Consider the following 18,542-nt stretch of genomic DNA (forward strand, 5'->3'; position numbering starts at 1 on the left):
TTCTTGCACACAGTATGAAATGAGCTCATTTAGAGTCCATTTCTCCTTTTGACAGTTATAACTGACCTTAAATTGGTTAAACTGTGCAGGAAGAGACAACAAAACCAGATGCACTAATAACTCGTCACAAAGATCGAGTTTAAGTGCCTTAAGCTTTGAAGCAATATGAGACATTTCCATAATGTACTCCCTGATATTTCCTTTGCCCTTATACTTCATTGAAATCAAGCGAGCTAAAAGCGTGCTTGTTTCTACCTTATCGTTTTTCGCAAAACGCTTCTCAATTTCGGCAAGGAAATCTTTAGCCTTAGTAATCCCTTCGGATTCTATGCCCCTGAAGGCTTCCGGAACGCCGCGCTTAATGATCATAAGACTCATGCGATTTGAACGCTCCCACTTCTCATGCTCCTTCTTTGCATCAGGAGTGCTATCCGCATTGAGAGGTTGGGGTTGTTCAGTTCTTAATGCATAGTCAAGATCCATGCAGCCAAGAACAATTAATATGTTCTCTTTCCAAACCTTGAAGTTTGTCCCATTTAGCATGGGAATTGAGTTGATGTTAGCAGAAATTGTTGCAGCAGATGCATTAGCTGAAATAAAACAAAAATGCTCACATCAATAACCATAATCAATAAAATTCAAATAATGACAATCCCCATCCAAGATACCGGCACAACATTAATATCAAGTCTTTGGACAGTAATATTAACTTGTAAGTGATACCTTGTTGCAATGATCAAACATTGACAATAACTCATGTCAAATAATGAAACTATCTTTGGATCGATTCATTATTCACATGTAAACCTTATAATTGTCACACGCTTATCATCGCAGATGTGTATACAGTCTAAATAAATATTAACCTTCCTTTGGGCCGATTAAATATTTACACGAAAGCATACACACAAACATCTCACATTCCTCATGAACAATCTACACAAGAGAGGTTACTTTGGCAACTTCTTGTTTCAATTAATCAATTGGAGTGAGAGACAACCTTAATACCTTAGTGTCATAATATTTGAATTAAATAATTGATTAAAAACCAAATTAGATTTAAATTAAAAAGTTTTAATTTAAATCAACTGAATTTCCAAAAACTTAATTGGGGTCTCACAGCTTAATTAGGGCCCATAACTTAATTGAATAAATTAAGTATACCAAAGTGGACCCATGAAAAGCCGAGGCTTAACCATAATGAACACGAAGTTCCCTTAACTTCGAACGCGAGGTTCGACTGTATTGAGTACGAGACTCACTTAAGCACGAACGCGAGGTTCGTCTGAAAATGAACGAACGCGAGGTTCGTTTGATAAAAGAACGCGAGGTTCAACTTGGGAACGAACGCGAGGTTCGTTTAAAAAATGAACGCGAGGTTCGACTGAAGTACGAACGCGAGGTTCGTCTGAAGTACGAACGCGAGGTTCGTCTGAAGTTCGAACGCGAGGCTCGACTGAAGCACGAACGCGAGGTTCGTCTGAAGTACGAACGCGAGGTTCGTCTGAAGTACGAACGCGAGGTTCGTCTGAAGTACGAACGCGAGGTTCGTCTGAAGTACGAACGCGAGGTTCGTCTGAAGTACGAACGCGAGGTTCGTCTGAAGTACGAACGCGAGGTTCGTCTGAAGTACGAACGCGAGGTTCGTCTGAAGAACGAACGCGAGGTTCGTTAAAAAAATTGAGCTTGACGCTCACCTGAGTTGAACGCGAGGTTCACCTTAGAACGAACGCGAGGTTCGTTAAAATTGAGCTTGACGCTCACCTGAGTTGAACGCGAGGTTCACCTTAGAACGAACGCGAGGTTCGTTGAGCGCGAAGCTCGGTTAAAATTGAACGAACGCGAGGTTCGTTTGAGGTAACCACCTCCTTAATTTTCGCCATGAACCCTTAGGGTTTCAAATTGAAACCGCCGCCGACAAACCCAAAAAACCTTTGATTTTTATTTTCAAAACAGATCCAGAATTGGAAAAAATTGAAGGAAAAATCAAAGAAAAATCCAAAAAATTCCCAAAAGTTACTGTTCACCCGAAAAAAATACTTTACTGTTCATCCGAAAAAAAAATTCGTTACTGTTCATCCGAGAACATTACTGTTCATCCGAACCCAAAAATTGAATCTTTAACCAGAGATTTAAGATCAAAAACCCAATAAAACTTAAATCCCTAAGAATTAATCAAGGTGGCTCTGATACCACTTGTTAGATCTACATCATAAAACTTGAGATCTAAAACCATATAGCCATGATTAATTCAAAGAGATTAACAAAATCAAAAGAGCGGAAGCTTATACCTGAATCCATGGATGAACCTTGAGATGGGTTTTGGATCTTCTAACCTTAGGGTTTCTCTAAATCCGAATTTCTCTAGCTAGATGGGGGTGTAGAGAATTAGAGAATGTAACCCTAGGTTAGGGACCATAACCCCTTATTTATAGATGTTGTACTTTTGTAATTTAGCCCCTCAATAAATTACAATTACAACCTGGTATCTGCACATATGACCCCATGATCATTTAAATACCAAATTAACCCAACTTAATTGATCACTTTAGTGGGTTATCCTGAAAGATAGCAATACACATTGATTAATCATATGTGCCCACAAATAGATTTATTAGATTAAATCCAACAATCTCCCACTTGGGCACCATATGATTCCTTAAATTGTGTATAACCTTATGAGCTCAAAAATTGCTATCACTGAAAAGGTATTTCCGAACAATCTCGTCCATTGACTATATCAATATAGGATCAAAGCGGCCTTCGTCACATTTATCGTGACTCGACCCATCAATGGTCACATATACCAATACAATCAAACGACATAGATCAATCATGGATGTGCAGCATGAAAATTACATGCAATGTGATCAGTACATGTCTATTTTCAACTGGTCCTCCTTAGTGAGGTCAAAACCAAACATAATGTAACAGAGTGTCTTAACTGAAAACTTTATTCTGATCAGACAATACAAACAAACATAAAGCACCACAAATACAAACTCCCACTAAAACATAATATCCTCAAATAATACCACACCCATATGAGCAGTATGCTCATGAAAGACCTTAGGTGGCAATCCCTTAGTAAGAGGATCAGCTATCATGGAGTTTGTCCCAATGTGCTCTATGGATATCTGTCCACTCTGTACCCTTTCTTTCACAACCAGGAACTTAATGTCAATATGTTTTGACTTAGTTGAGCTCCTGTTGTTATTGGAATACATTACTGCAGATTTATTGTCACAATATAACCTTAGTGGTCTTTCAACATTTTCCAAAATGCGCAGTCCCGTGACAAAATTTCGCAGCCATATTCCCTGATTGGATGCCTCATAGCAAGCTACAAATTCTGCTGCCATAGTGGAGGAAGCTACTAGTGTTTGTTTGACACTTTTCCATGATATAGCTCCTCCTGCTAACATATAAATGTAGCCTGATGTAGACTTCCTGCTATCTTGGCATCCAGCAAAATCAGAGTCCGAATACCCAATGACCTCTAATTTCTCTGATTTTCTGTATGTGAGCATGTAATCTTTTGTTTTCTGAAGATACCTCATAACCCTTTTGACTGCTATCCAATGATCCATACCAGGGTTGCTTAAGTATCTGCCTAACATCCCAACAATGTACGCAATATCCGGACGCGTACATACCTGAGCATACATTAGACTTCCTACAGCCGAAGCATAAGGAATCTTCTGCATTTCCTGAATTTCAAGGTTACCTTTAGGGCACTGATTGAGACTAAACTTGTCTCCTTTAGCAACAGGGGTGTCACCTGGTCTGCAATCTTGCATGCCAAACCTTTTAAGTACCTTATCGATATAGCTCTTTTGTGATAATCCAAGAATACCCCGAGAGCGATCTCGATGTATCTGGATCCCTAATATAAAAGAGGCGTCCCCAAGATCTTTCATCTCAAAATTCTTTGATAGAAATCTCTTGGTTTCGTGCAACATGCCTATATCATTAGTGGCAAGCAAGATGTCATCCACATACAGAACCAGAAAAATATACTTACTCCCACTGAACTTGTGATATACACAGTCATCAACAATGTTCATCTCAAAACCGAACGAGATAACTATTTGTTGAAACTTATGATACCATTGACGAGGAGCTTGCTTGAGTCCATAGATGGATTTCCTTAATTTGCAAACCATATTCTTTGGGTCTCCTGACACAAAGTTTTCTGGTTGCACCATATAAATCATCTCATCAATGTCTCCATTGAGAAATGCAGTCTTAACATCCATCTGATGTAACTCAAGATCATAATGAGCAACAAGTGCCATGATTATTCTGAAAGAGTCTTTCGATGAAACCGGAGAGAAAGTCTCTGTATAATCAATGCCTTCCTTTTGAGTATAGCCTTTAGCCACAAGACGCGCCTTATACCTCTCCACATTACCGTTTGCATCCCGCTTGGTTTTAAAAATCCATTTACAACCAATTGGTTTTGCACCTTCTGGCAATGGGACAAGTTCCCAAACCTTATTGTCTTGCATAGACTTATACTCTTCATTCATGGCATCAATCCACTGTTGAGAGTTAGAACTTTTCATGGCCTGAGAGAAGTTGATTGGATCATCTTCTAACATTCCACTACTTTCCTCATGTTCTTGGAGAAATACAATATAATCATCCGGAATAGCATTTCTCCTTTCTCTCGTGGATCTCCTTAATGGCACTGGTTCTTGAGGTTGTTGAGTTTGTTCTTCTGGAACAGGGAGTTGTTCAACATTATCATCTTGAGGTTCCGGATTTACTTCTTGAGCAACAACAGGTATAGGAACCTGAATATTGTCAAAAGTAACTGTATGGATTGGATCTGAAGCCAATTCCTCCTCAAAACTAATGTCTCTAACCTTATTTCTCCCCCCAAACTCAACATCCTCAAAGAATGTTGCTGTTCCCGTCTCAAAAATATTCCTTATAGTGGGATCATAAAACTTATAGCCCCTAGAGCGATCAGGGTACCCAATAAAGTAGCTGCTAACTGTTTTGGAGTCCAATTTCTTTTCATTTGGCCTATAAGGCCTTGCCTCAGCTGGACATCCCCAAATATGTAAATGCTTTAAACTGGGCTTTCGACCAGTCCAAAGCTCATAAGGTGTTTTAGCAACTGCTTTACTTGGTACTCTATTCAGAATGTAAGCTGCTGTCTTAAGTGCTTCTCCCCAGAGTGACTCTGGTAAAGAAGAATGAGCAATCATACTTCTTACCATATCCTTAAGAGTCCTGTTTCGTCTTTCAGCTACACCATTCATGCTAGGTGAACCCGGCATAGTGTACTGTGGGACGATACCGCATTCCTCTAGGTATCTAGCAAATGGTCCTGGACGTTGTTCACCTGAACCATCATATCTACCGTAGTACTCACCACCACGATCAGATCTGACGGTTTTAATTCTTCTGTTGAGTTGATTCTCAACTTCAGCTTTATAGGCTTTGAACATGTCCAGAGACTCAGATTTTTCATGAATAAGATATAGGTGCCCATAACGTGAGTAATCGTCTATGAATGATATAAAATATTGTTGACCATTCCAGGATTCCGTAGGGAATGGCCCACAAATATCCGTATGTATCAATTCTAAGACATCCGAAGATCTGTTGGCACCTAATCTCTTCACTTTGGTCTGTTTTCCCTTGATACATTCAACACATACGTCGAAGTCCGAAAAATCAAGGGAATCCAAAATGCCATCAGACACAAGACGCTCAACTCTACCTTTTGAGATATGACCTAAGCGCTTATGCCATAATGTCGCCGAATTTTCCTTATTTAATTTACGCTTAGTACCACGTGATTCCACATGCAAGGATTCATTGTAAGAAGCAATTGTATCAAGCAAATATAGGTTGTCATAAATACTCAAGTAACCGGTTCCCACAACATTTGAATTAAAAGATAAACTGAATTGACTGTTTCCAAATGAACAAGAATAACCTGATTTGTCCAATACAGAAACAGAAACCAAATTCCGTCTAAAAGACGGTACTACAAAAGTATCTTTTAAATCCAAATAATAACCAGTTCCTAACAACAACCTAAAGTGCCCAATTGCTTCCACATCTACCGATTGTCCGTCGCCCACAAAGATGTGTCTTTCAACATCACTTGGCTTTCGGTAGCTCAGGCAACCCTGCATAGAAACACTTATGTGAGTAGTAGCACCAGAGTCTAACCACCAAGTGTTTCTAGGTACTGAAGCTAAATTAACCTCAGAACAGACCAAAGCAAGGAACGTACCCTTATTATCACGCCAGGCGTGATATTTTGTACAGTCCTTCTTTACATGTCCAGGCTTCTTACAGAAGAAACAACCCTGATTATCCTTATGTTGTTTCTTCTCAACTGGACCCTTAGCAGCTTCCTTATCATTCTTCCTTTTCTTGCCCTTATCCTTAGAGGCATAGGCCAAATGAGCACTTTCTGTCTTATCTTGCTTCAACCTGTCTTCTTCTTGCACACAGTATGAAATGAGCTCATTTAGAGTCCATTTCTCCTTTTGACAGTTATAACTGACCTTAAATTGGTTAAACTGTGCAGGAAGAGACAACAAAACCAGATGCACTAATAACTCGTCACAAAGATCGAGTTTAAGTGCCTTAAGCTTTGAAGCAATATGAGACATTTCCATAATGTACTCCCTGATATTTCCTTTGCCCTTATACTTCATTGAAATCAAGCGAGCTAAAAGCGTGCTTGTTTCTACCTTATCGTTTTTCGCAAAACGCTTCTCAATTTCGGCAAGGAAATCTTTAGCCTTAGTAATCCCTTCGGATTCTATGCCCCTGAAGGCTTCCGGAACGCCGCGCTTAATGATCATAAGACTCATGCGATTTGAACGCTCCCACTTCTCATGCTCCTTCTTTGCATCAGGAGTGCTATCCGCATTGAGAGGTTGGGGTTGTTCAGTTCTTAATGCATAGTCAAGATCCATGCAGCCAAGAACAATTAATATGTTCTCTTTCCAAACCTTGAAGTTTGTCCCATTTAGCATGGGAATTGAGTTGATGTTAGCAGAAATTGTTGCAGCAGATGCATTAGCTGAAATAAAACAAAAATGCTCACATCAATAACCATAATCAATAAAATTCAAATAATGACAATCCCCATCCAAGATACCGGCACAACATTAATATCAAGTCTTTGGACAGTAATATTAACTTGTAAGTGATACCTTGTTGCAATGATCAAACATTGACAATAACTCATGTCAAATAATGAAACTATCTTTGGATCGATTCATTATTCACATGTAAACCTTATAATTGTCACACGCTTATCATCGCAGATGTGTATACAGTCTAAATAAATATTAACCTTCCTTTGGGCCGATTAAATATTTACACGAAAGCATACACACAAACATCTCACATTCCTCATGAACAATCTACACAAGAGAGGTTACTTTGGCAACTTCTTGTTTCAATTAATCAATTGGAGTGAGAGACAACCTTAATACCTTAGTGTCATAATATTTGAATTAAATAATTGATTAAAAACCAAATTAGATTTAAATTAAAAAGTTTTAATTTAAATCAACTGAATTTCCAAAAACTTAATTGGGGTCTCACAGCTTAATTAGGGCCCATAACTTAATTGAATAAATTAAGTATACCAAAGTGGACCCATGAAAAGCCGAGGCTTAACCATAATGAACACGAAGTTCCCTTAACTTCGAACGCGAGGTTCGACTGTATTGAGTACGAGACTCACTTAAGCACGAACGCGAGGTTCGTCTGAAAATGAACGAACGCGAGGTTCGTTTGATAAAAGAACGCGAGGTTCAACTTGGGAACGAACGCGAGGTTCGTTTAAAAAATGAACGCGAGGTTCGACTGAAGTACGAACGCGAGGTTCGTCTGAAGTACGAACGCGAGGTTCGTCTGAAGTTCGAACGCGAGGCTCGACTGAAGCACGAACGCGAGGTTCGTCTGAAGTACGAACGCGAGGTTCGTCTGAAGTACGAACGCGAGGTTCGTCTGAAGTACGAACGCGAGGTTCGTCTGAAGTACGAACGCGAGGTTCGTCTGAAGTACGAACGCGAGGTTCGTCTGAAGTACGAACGCGAGGTTCGTCTGAAGTACGAACGCGAGGTTCGTCTGAAGAACGAACGCGAGGTTCGTTAAAAAAATTGAGCTTGACGCTCACCTGAGTTGAACGCGAGGTTCACCTTAGAACGAACGCGAGGTTCGTTAAAATTGAGCTTGACGCTCACCTGAGTTGAACGCGAGGTTCACCTTAGAACGAACGCGAGGTTCGTTGAGCGCGAAGCTCGGTTAAAATTGAACGAACGCGAGGTTCGTTTGAGGTAACCACCTCCTTAATTTTCGCCATGAACCCTTAGGGTTTCAAATTGAAACCGCCGCCGACAAACCCAAAAAACCTTTGATTTTTATTTTCAAAACAGATCCAGAATTGGAAAAAATTGAAGGAAAAATCAAAGAAAAATCCAAAAAATTCCCAAAAGTTACTGTTCACCCGAAAAAAATACTTTACTGTTCATCCGAAAAAAAAATTCGTTACTGTTCATCCGAGAACATTACTGTTCATCCGAACCCAAAAATTGAATCTTTAACCAGAGATTTAAGATCAAAAACCCAATAAAACTTAAATCCCTAAGAATTAATCAAGGTGGCTCTGATACCACTTGTTAGATCTACATCATAAAACTTGAGATCTAAAACCATATAGCCATGATTAATTCAAAGAGATTAACAAAATCAAAAGAGCGGAAGCTTATACCTGAATCCATGGATGAACCTTGAGATGGGTTTTGGATCTTCTAACCTTAGGGTTTCTCTAAATCCGAATTTCTCTAGCTAGATGGGGGTGTAGAGAATTAGAGAATGTAACCCTAGGTTAGGGACCATAACCCCTTATTTATAGATGTTGTACTTTTGTAATTTAGCCCCTCAATAAATTACAATTACAACCTGGTATCTGCACATATGACCCCATGATCATTTAAATACCAAATTAACCCAACTTAATTGATCACTTTAGTGGGTTATCCTGAAAGATAGCAATACACATTGATTAATCATATGTGCCCACAAATAGATTTATTAGATTAAATCCAACAATCTCCCACTTGGGCACCATATGATTCCTTAAATTGTGTATAACCTTATGAGCTCAAAAATTGCTATCACTGAAAAGGTATTTCCGAACAATCTCGTCCATTGACTATATCAATATAGGATCAAAGCGGCCTTCGTCACATTTATCGTGACTCGACCCATCAATGGTCACATATACCAATACAATCAAACGACATAGATCAATCATGGATGTGCAGCATGAAAATTACATGCAATGTGATCAGTACATGTCTATTTTCAACTGGTCCTCCTTAGTGAGGTCAAAACCAAACATAATGTAACAGAGTGTCTTAACTGAAAACTTTATTTTTTAATGATGGGGTTTTATGCAAGAAATCCAGTCAGTACTGGCCGGAACAGTAACTTGGCCAAACTTAAGGCTTATATGATGCCGGAGTCAACAAAATATACTAATCTGACAAAACTAAAAGAAAATATACCAACATGTCACCAAGCCTCTACAAAATATACCAATCTGACCATTTTGCCGGTCCAAACGTGAAGTGGGGGACAGAGTGAAATGCGGGATTTGAAATGCGGGATTTGATGAACTGGTGCTCATCAGTCCCTGATTTACACTATGCATTATTGCACATGACTCCCTTAAATTTAAGAATCACATTCATGTCAAGAGTTATTTGTTAACTTGATTTATTTGTGAACCCGCGCTTTATATTCCTTAATAAACGGAAGACACCCAGGCTATCTTTTTTCAAATCAAAGATTCATGTTAATGCACTATATGTTCCTTCATAAATGGAAATAGGCTGTTTTCTCCCCCAAATTAAAGATTCATGTTAATGCACTATATATTGTTATAAATCATCAAAAGTTAATCCAATGTGCTATGATATTTATTTGAGTGTTACAATATTGATTAAAGTATAATAAAGAGAGTAAGCTCACTGTGGTTTATACTTTGTAGTATGTATTAGTTACTTCCAAATAACATTTCAATTGTTAACCAAACAAAAGAAGCAAATAAAATGGAAGAAGTACTACTTCTACTACGTACTTTCAAGAACGTGTGAAACAAACAAACAAAAGTATTATTTACGCTACTTTCTATTTCATAATTTTAGAAATTCCCTCTTAGATCCACTTTTTACTTATAATACTTATACTTACCGTCATCTAAACAGACTCTTCGTTAATTGGGTTATTTCGATATTCATCCCTCAAATCTTTAGTTTTGAAATTAGTCCTCAAAACCAATGAGATTTGAAAGTAATCACCAAAATTTATAACTATTTTGAAATTAGTCTCTCCATTATGTCATCATCTAGATCACTTAACCATGGTTGAGTTATTAGTAATCATGGATAAGCACTTACCAAATTACCTTTCACCCCCATTCTCCTCTCCACTCCTCTCCTCCTTCAATATCTCAACATCCTTCATCATTCTCTTATTTTCCCCCAGTCTCTTCCTTGTCCTAGACCTCCTTGACTCCTAAACAAGATTGAGTTGGGTTAGATATGAGTGGTGTCATTATATATTTAATATTAAAAAAACTTTAAAATTTGCCCCATACAAGTTTTCATATTTTTCATTAGTAACACTATCAAATACATCTTTCTCAAAAAAACGCCAGTAGTGATGGATTCTCGGGTTATGAACTTGAATTAAAAGGTGAATTCATTAGTGGATAAATATTAGAAAAAATCCCCTTGAGTTTGGTGTTTCTTGGATAACCCGCTTTAACTTCCATACTATCACAAACTCTCCTTAAGTTTTGGGGTTCTCCGAAACCCCCCTTCAATTTTCACAAGAAAAAAACCCTTAGTGGCGTTAACCGTAACTTTCATGCGGGTGGGTAAAATTAAGACATTGAAATATTTTTGCTAGTGAAAAATAGGGTTTTTGACAATCATTAAAAGTTGGAGGTTTTTTTTTTCTAAAAATCTCAAAACTTAAAGAGGGATTCTGTGACATCTTAAAAGTTAAGAGGAGCTATCCGAGAAACCCTCGAAATTAAGATGGTTTTCATGTAATTTTCTATTTTTTACTTGGGTGCTTTCTCGTGGGAAGTTGCGCAGTGGAATGGGGTCACATGATTTATAAGTAAGGTCACCTATTTATTTTGTTGACAAGGTGAATTTGTCGAACTGGGTGGGTATCGGAAGTAGTTCTTAGTCAAGGTGGATCCGGCCCTTTTTGCATCCCATACTTCTGTGCATCTAACGATATTAGGGTATTGCTTATTTGCAGGGAAGAGACTAGCAAGTAACTGAGTAAAGAAATTAAATGTTACTTCTAACAGGAAAAAGGCTATTTATTTTTTAGAAATATTACGTCATCTGCTTCCTAAATTGCCAATGTGACGCTTATTAGGGAGGTTATTGGTTGGGACAAATTGGGCCTAAGTGGGATAATTATTCTAATGAAATAATTTTATCCCTTTGGGGGTGTTAATCACCTAGAACTTAAAATTGGAACTGGGATAATCTATGAGATAAATTTTTAAGGTGTTAGTCACATAGAACTAAAACTCGAACAAAATTTTACGGTGTTAATCAAGTAGAACTCTAACAAAACTAGAATTAGGATAATGATACAAAATTATCCCACTTTTTTTATTTTTCTATACAAAAATAAGAGTTATAGTCTCTCAAATTATTCCAATTTTTAGCTTGGAACTAGGTGGTAAAGAAAGAGAACTCATATTTATTTTATTATTTTTTATTTTTTATATTTCTTTTTTTTTCTTTACTTCTTTACTATTATGGTTATCACCATCATTAGACCATCATTATAATAATAATTATCAATATCTTATAGGCTAACCAAAAGTTATTTAATAGTAAAGAACATTCTTGTAAGCAACTATCAATCAATAATAGTAAGTTTAAAATACATAAATAGTATTTATATTTTTAAAATGCATAAATATATATTTTATGATTATAAAAATTATCACACGTTATTTTATCAAAATATCTCGCTTCAAAAAATTGTTCCTATTTATCCCGCTAAATATCCCACTAGTGAAAAATTATTCCACTTTAACAATTATCCCATTTTGCATGAAAATATCCCAATTGACTAACACCCCCTTTGAGATATTTTAAGTAGTGTAAAGTGGGACAATTTAGGATAATGAGACAATTTGAAGCTTTGATTTGATAGTTCATGTAGGATAATTGATAATGTCACACCTTATTAAAGTACAATATTTATCTATCAATTAAGTCTAAATTAATTTACCTAATTGGTTTAGTATATTATTTGATATGTTATTATAATGTAATAATACATTATTTTACTTTATACTAAACTATAATATATTATATTATAATTACTAATTGATTATAACTATATTTAATGTTATTAATTAATTTAATATAACATATTGTAATAATATGATATATTATATAATAATTGATATAATTTACAAATAATATATTTAATATAATATTTCAATAATATAATATTTAATCAAATATTATAATATTTTGTTTAAATAAATATAATATTATTTAATTAACATATTATATTATTATTAAAAATATAATATAATATTTTATTTTATGATAATTACTATAATTTAAATAGAATAATTGATGACATGTCTCCTTATTAAAATATAATATTTATAATAATCATAATATACTGTTAATATGTTAAATATTATTAATTAAAAAACATTATTAAATAACACAATATATTATATTAATTATATATATTATCATACTTTAATATATAGTAATTTATTATAATTTTTATTATAGTAAAAAAATATTATTTAATATTATAACTACCATAAATATTTTTATTCTAACTAACAAAATATATACTAAATAATATAAAGTAATATTATAATAATATAATACTAAAATTATAATATATAAAATATTATTAACCAATATGTAATAATGATATATAATAATGTTTTTTTTGGTCAATGAAATAAAACTTTATTCATCTTCCAAATTTGTAAGTTTGTGTTACATCAAGAACACCAGTTAAAGAATCCTGGTAGTAAACAAAGAAAAGATTTACAATTTTTCAAGTTTCTCTTTCAAGTGTGAAGGAAGTTTTTCATTCAGAACTTTTGAGTATATGGAGACTTTGATGAAGCGGAATAGAACTTTAGGTCCCCTAGCTTTTCGTTGAAAGATTCTCAAATTCCTCTCTTGCCATATGAAGTATACTGTTGTCGAGAGAAGCATTCTCTTCATTTTCTGTGTAAGACCTTTTCCTTTAAGCCTGGAACTATACCAGTCAGTAATTTGATCCCAATCACAAGATTTCCAAGAGAAGTTCATCCAGTTCATAGCCTTATTCCAGACATCACTAGAAAACTGGCATTCAAAGAACAAATGCTTGCACGTCTCCAGCTGACTATTGGTACATAAAACACATAGGTTGCTGCTCAATAATCTCATTCGACAAAGCCTATCTTGCATCAAAAGTCTGGAATGGTTTGCTAGCCATAGAGTAAAAGAATGTTTGGGGTAATGTAATCCCCCCAGACTGTGTCAGTCCATCTAACTGAAGGTGCTGCTTGATTTAAAACTTTGTAGATAGAGGATATACGAAGCTTTCCTCCTTTGCAACATTCAGTTATCATTTGCTGGCAAATTCCAGCAGTACCAAAATTTGTTAACATCATGTCCCTCACCCTAAGAATTTGTTTCCACATCCAAGAGTCATTCACTTTTTGTTGAGCCTGCCAAATTGTTGCATTCTGTAGGTAATTCCCATGGACCCACTTAATCCAAAGCAGATCTTGTTTGAGATGTATCATCCATAGCAGCTTGATTGCCACTGTATAATTCCAACATTTTGCAGAATAAAGCCCCAATCCCCCTCTCTTCATTTCCTGACAAACTGCACTCCAAGAAAGCAAGTGAATTTTCTTTCCCCAAAGGAAGTCTGAACATAAGCTGCCAATTTTTTCAAGCACTCTATTCGGCAAAATGTAACTGCTTGTCCAGAAATTTTGAATACCCAATATCACTGATTTTATCAGTTGAAGCCTCCCCGCATAAGACAACTTCTTATTCTGTTGCCAGTTTTGAAATTGAGCTGATATTTTACTAATTAGAGGGGAACAGTCCATCCACGATAATCTTTTTGATATCAAAGGCATACCCAAATATCTCATAGGCAGGGAACCTTCTGAAAAGTTCAAATATGAGCATATTTGATCCTTCAAACTTTATTCAATGCCATTCAGGAAAACAGAGCACTTGCTAGAATTGGCCTCCAAACCAGACACTTGACTAAATTCTTGCAGGCAATTGTGCAATTTTATTATTGAATTCAGATCAGCCTTGCTAAAAAGAAGCAAATCATCTACAAAGATCAAATGAGTAATATTCATTCTAGAGCATTTAGGATGGAATTTGAAAGATTTGTCCTCCTTGAGAGTGCTTAATTTTCTTGACAAATATTCCATATCAATCACAAAAAGATAAGGTGATAGGGGGTCACCTTGTCTTAACCCTCTAGCTCCTTTAAAGTACTCATGTAAGGATCCATTGAGAGATATAGAGAATTTTGGTGTAGTGACACACTCCATTATCTATGTTATCATTTTATTAGGGAAACCCAGTCCTTCAAGCATGGATTTAAGAAACCTCCAGTCAATTGTGTCGAAAGCCTTCCTCAGGTCTATATTAAGAACTGCTCTTGGAGAGGTATGCTTCCTACCATAGTGCTTAATGAGCTCATGGGCTAGTAAAATATTACTTGTGATAAGCCTTCCTTTAACAAAAGCACTTTGAGCTTCACTAATCAAGCATCCCATTATTTTCTAAATTCTATTTGCAATAATTTTTGATATGATCTTATAAATCACATTGCAACAAGAAATAGGCCTATAATCAGATGCTGCATTTGGATTTTGGATTTTAGGAACCAAAGTTATGTATGTAGTGTTAAACGTACCAAGCAATTTTCCAGATTTGAAAAATTCTTCCACTGCAAGAAAGAGGTCCTCGCTGGTGATACACCAAGCTGCCTTGAAAATAGAGGAATTGAATCCATCAGGCCCAGGAACTTTATCCTCAGAGATAGAGTATACAGCTTGCTTAATTTCCTCCCTTGAAACAGGAAGGCTAAGTGTATTTCTTTGATTTTTAGAGAGAATAGGTCCTTTAGAAATCACATCAGGATCAATTTGCTGAGTTGTTACTGCCCTGCCTAAGAGCTTCTCATAATACTGAATGAATTTTGCAGTTATCCCTTGCATATCAGAGATCCTGGTGCCACTTTCAGAACACAATGATATCACCCTGCTATGATGCCTTCTTGCCTTCATAATAGAATGAAAAAACTGAGAATGTTTGTCCCCATGTAGCCCCCATTTAATATTTGCTTTCTGTCTTAGGAAAGAAATCTCACAATCTAGTAACTTTGTGTATTTATGAGCACAATTTTTCTCTTTACCAATCAAATCAGAATTGAATAGGTTAGAACTCAGCAGTTTTTGAATGCTTAACAGCTCCTCTTTAACTCCGATAACTTGCTCACTGATGTTCATAAAATGTTTTTTATTCAGCTGTTTAAGTGCAGGCTTGAGTTTCTTGAGCTTTGCTTGAAATCTGTACATATTATACCCAATAAAGCTTTGATCCCAAACTGATTTGACAACTGGAATAAAATCAGGGTGCCTAGCCCACATGTTAAAAAATTTGAAAGGCCTTTTCCCCCCGTAGATCTCATCACCAATAGTTATTAGAGCAGGAGAATGATCAGAACATTCTGGCATCAAAAATTCAGCTTGGCTTGTTGTATACTGTTGAATCCATTCATCATTTACAAGTATCTTGTCCAATCTAGTCCAGATTCTTGAGCTTGTCTCTTGCTTATTACACCATGTAAAGAAACATCCAATAGTTTTTATATGCAAAAGAAGGTTTGAATTGATAAAATCTTGGAATTCTTCAGTATCAGTCTCAGTGACTGGTGCACCTCCAAGTCTCTCTTCACTACTAATTATAGCATTAAAATCCCCACCTACCAGCCAGGGACAACTAACTCTCTGTTTGAAATCCAAGAGGTTGTGTCACAAGTTTCTTCTCCCTTCCACTTGATTAAGAGCATAGACAATAGTAATTAAACTAGAAAGCCTCCCATCCTTTGATTCTATGGAGCATGTGATATATTGATCTGAAGCATCAATGCTTTGAACCTTAAGAAGCTCATCTGTAAAACCCCGAAAATTTGAATATAGTGTGATAAATAATTATAAATATGTTATATAGTGAAAATAATGTATTTTGATATTTGAGTATGATAAGAATTGATTTGAGATCAATTCAATGTAATGAGTGTAAATACACAAAACATGCACATAGGCAAATAGTGAGAATCTGAGAATTTTGACCAGTTGAGAGTTTCTATGTTTTGCACACTGATTCATTTAGAATATGGAAAAGTGTATAAGATCAAAGTTGTAGGTCTCTTCAAGATCTTTCCAACGAATCTTAGATCACCTCATTCCAAGATCACATGAGAAAGTTACAACCTTTTTACTGAACCCCAGTCTGAGAATGACCCAGGAACCTGCGCAGTCGACCGCCGTGGTCGCTGCGGTCGACCGCGCAGCGAACCTGGTTCTGCCAGTTCTGTTTCGGGTCGGGTTTTATTGCTACCCTAAGTATATATACTCGTTTTGAAGCTCTCAGAACCCTCTATTGAACCCTAATAGCCTCAGCCCCCTTCTCTCTCTCCTCTCAAAACCCTAGCTCGGTTTGTGGCATTTTTGGGCGTTTCGAAGGATTTTCGGTGGAATTTCGCGAGATTCTTGGTGGATTCAGCGAGAGGAATCATTCTCCTACAGATCTAGGGCTTGGTTCTCATCAGAGGCGAGTAACATCTCGCCCAACTTCACCCCTTTTTGCCTTATGCTTAGATTTGGGTTTTAATCCGGTTTTATTGGGCCTAAAATCGTATTTTTGGTACAAGTAATAAATCATTATGGTATATGATGCATAGCTCAAGTATTTCAGATGTTTAAAAACCCACCCACGAATTTGTCTTTATGAGATCTAGATCTGAAAATGGTTAAATAAGAATTAATCATGTTTTACTGCTTTAATGACATCTAAATCATGTTTCTTTTGTTGTCTTATTGGAAATCTAATTGTTAGATTTTAAATGATTAAAACTTGTAGTTCTCTATCCTATGACTTGGTATAAATGTTAGAGTTATGCTATAATGGAAATCGTTAAGTTTGTTTGGGTTTTGAAGCCGACAGAAACCCTAACTGGGCTTCTGTCAGCTTCGCGGTCGACCGCAATGGACGCGGCGGTCGACCGAGGCACGTGTGACATGAGTCTATGTGTATCTTTTGTGTATGTAATATATCATCGACACTTACAGTCTACATGTATTACTTTTTAGTCCTCGTGTTGGACGCTCATTCCATTCAGTCCTCGTGTTGGATATTCATTTTACTTAGTCCTCGTGTTGGACATGCATTGCTATTTAATCCTCGTGCTGGATATGCATTACCATCCGGTCCATGCGTTGGACAACGGTCACATCCGGTCCATGCGTTGGACAACGGTCACATCCGGTCCATGCGTTGGACAACGGTTATATTCAGTCCATGAGTTGGACGTTTACTTCATGCAGTCTATGGGTTGGACGTTTAATTTATATAGTCTATGTTTTGGACACTTAATCGTTTTCGGACATGATACTCATGTGAGTTTGCATGACACTTGTGGTGGCCTTGTCATGATTTCATTTATCGGTAGAGACGGGTTTGTATTTGTTTTATTTATTGTTTCTTGTATTAGACCTCAGGTTTAGTATTTAGGGATTTACAATTTGAGATACAAGGTATATACATGAGGGTTTCCTTGTTTGGATTATTTCGCTCGACGTACCTACGCTCGTGTTGTAATTTCCTAAATACCAAAACCCATTGTTGTTAGGACAAATGATTTTATATTATTATGTATTAATTGTATTTTCTGTATACAACGAGCCCTTTCCCTTGGGGTTGGTTGTGATGTTGCTCGCTAGCGCTTTGACGCTCGTTGTCCCTCCCCCTTTCAGGTAACGAGCCAGGAGCCCGGAGAGTCGCAGGTTGAAGGCGACCCGCTTTATTGTTCAGCTGACTATTTTTAGATATGTTTTATTTTGGAGCTCCACTGTAGACTTTGTTTAGATGTTTGAGGACTTTATTCTAGATGTTGTAAAGGCTGTGTGCCTTATTTCCTTTACTCAGACTTATTGTATTTGAGATTTGATAAGAACTCCAGTTTATTCATTTCAGATATTGACTTTGTATTTCTATATGTTGGATGATGAAATATCATTTTGATCTCTTTCATTTCATCAGTACCTCTTGCATTATCTATTACTTGCTTTTGTACCTACACCTGTTGTGTACCTACACCTGTTATTGATTCTACTAGATAGATGTTAATTGTGATGGTGAAACATGTTATTGCACGGT

This window comes from Asparagus officinalis, chromosome 2 (assembly GCF_001876935.1).
Source record: "Asparagus officinalis chromosome 2, Aspof.V1, whole genome shotgun sequence".
Classification (NCBI taxonomy): domain Eukaryota; kingdom Viridiplantae; phylum Streptophyta; class Magnoliopsida; order Asparagales; family Asparagaceae; genus Asparagus; species Asparagus officinalis.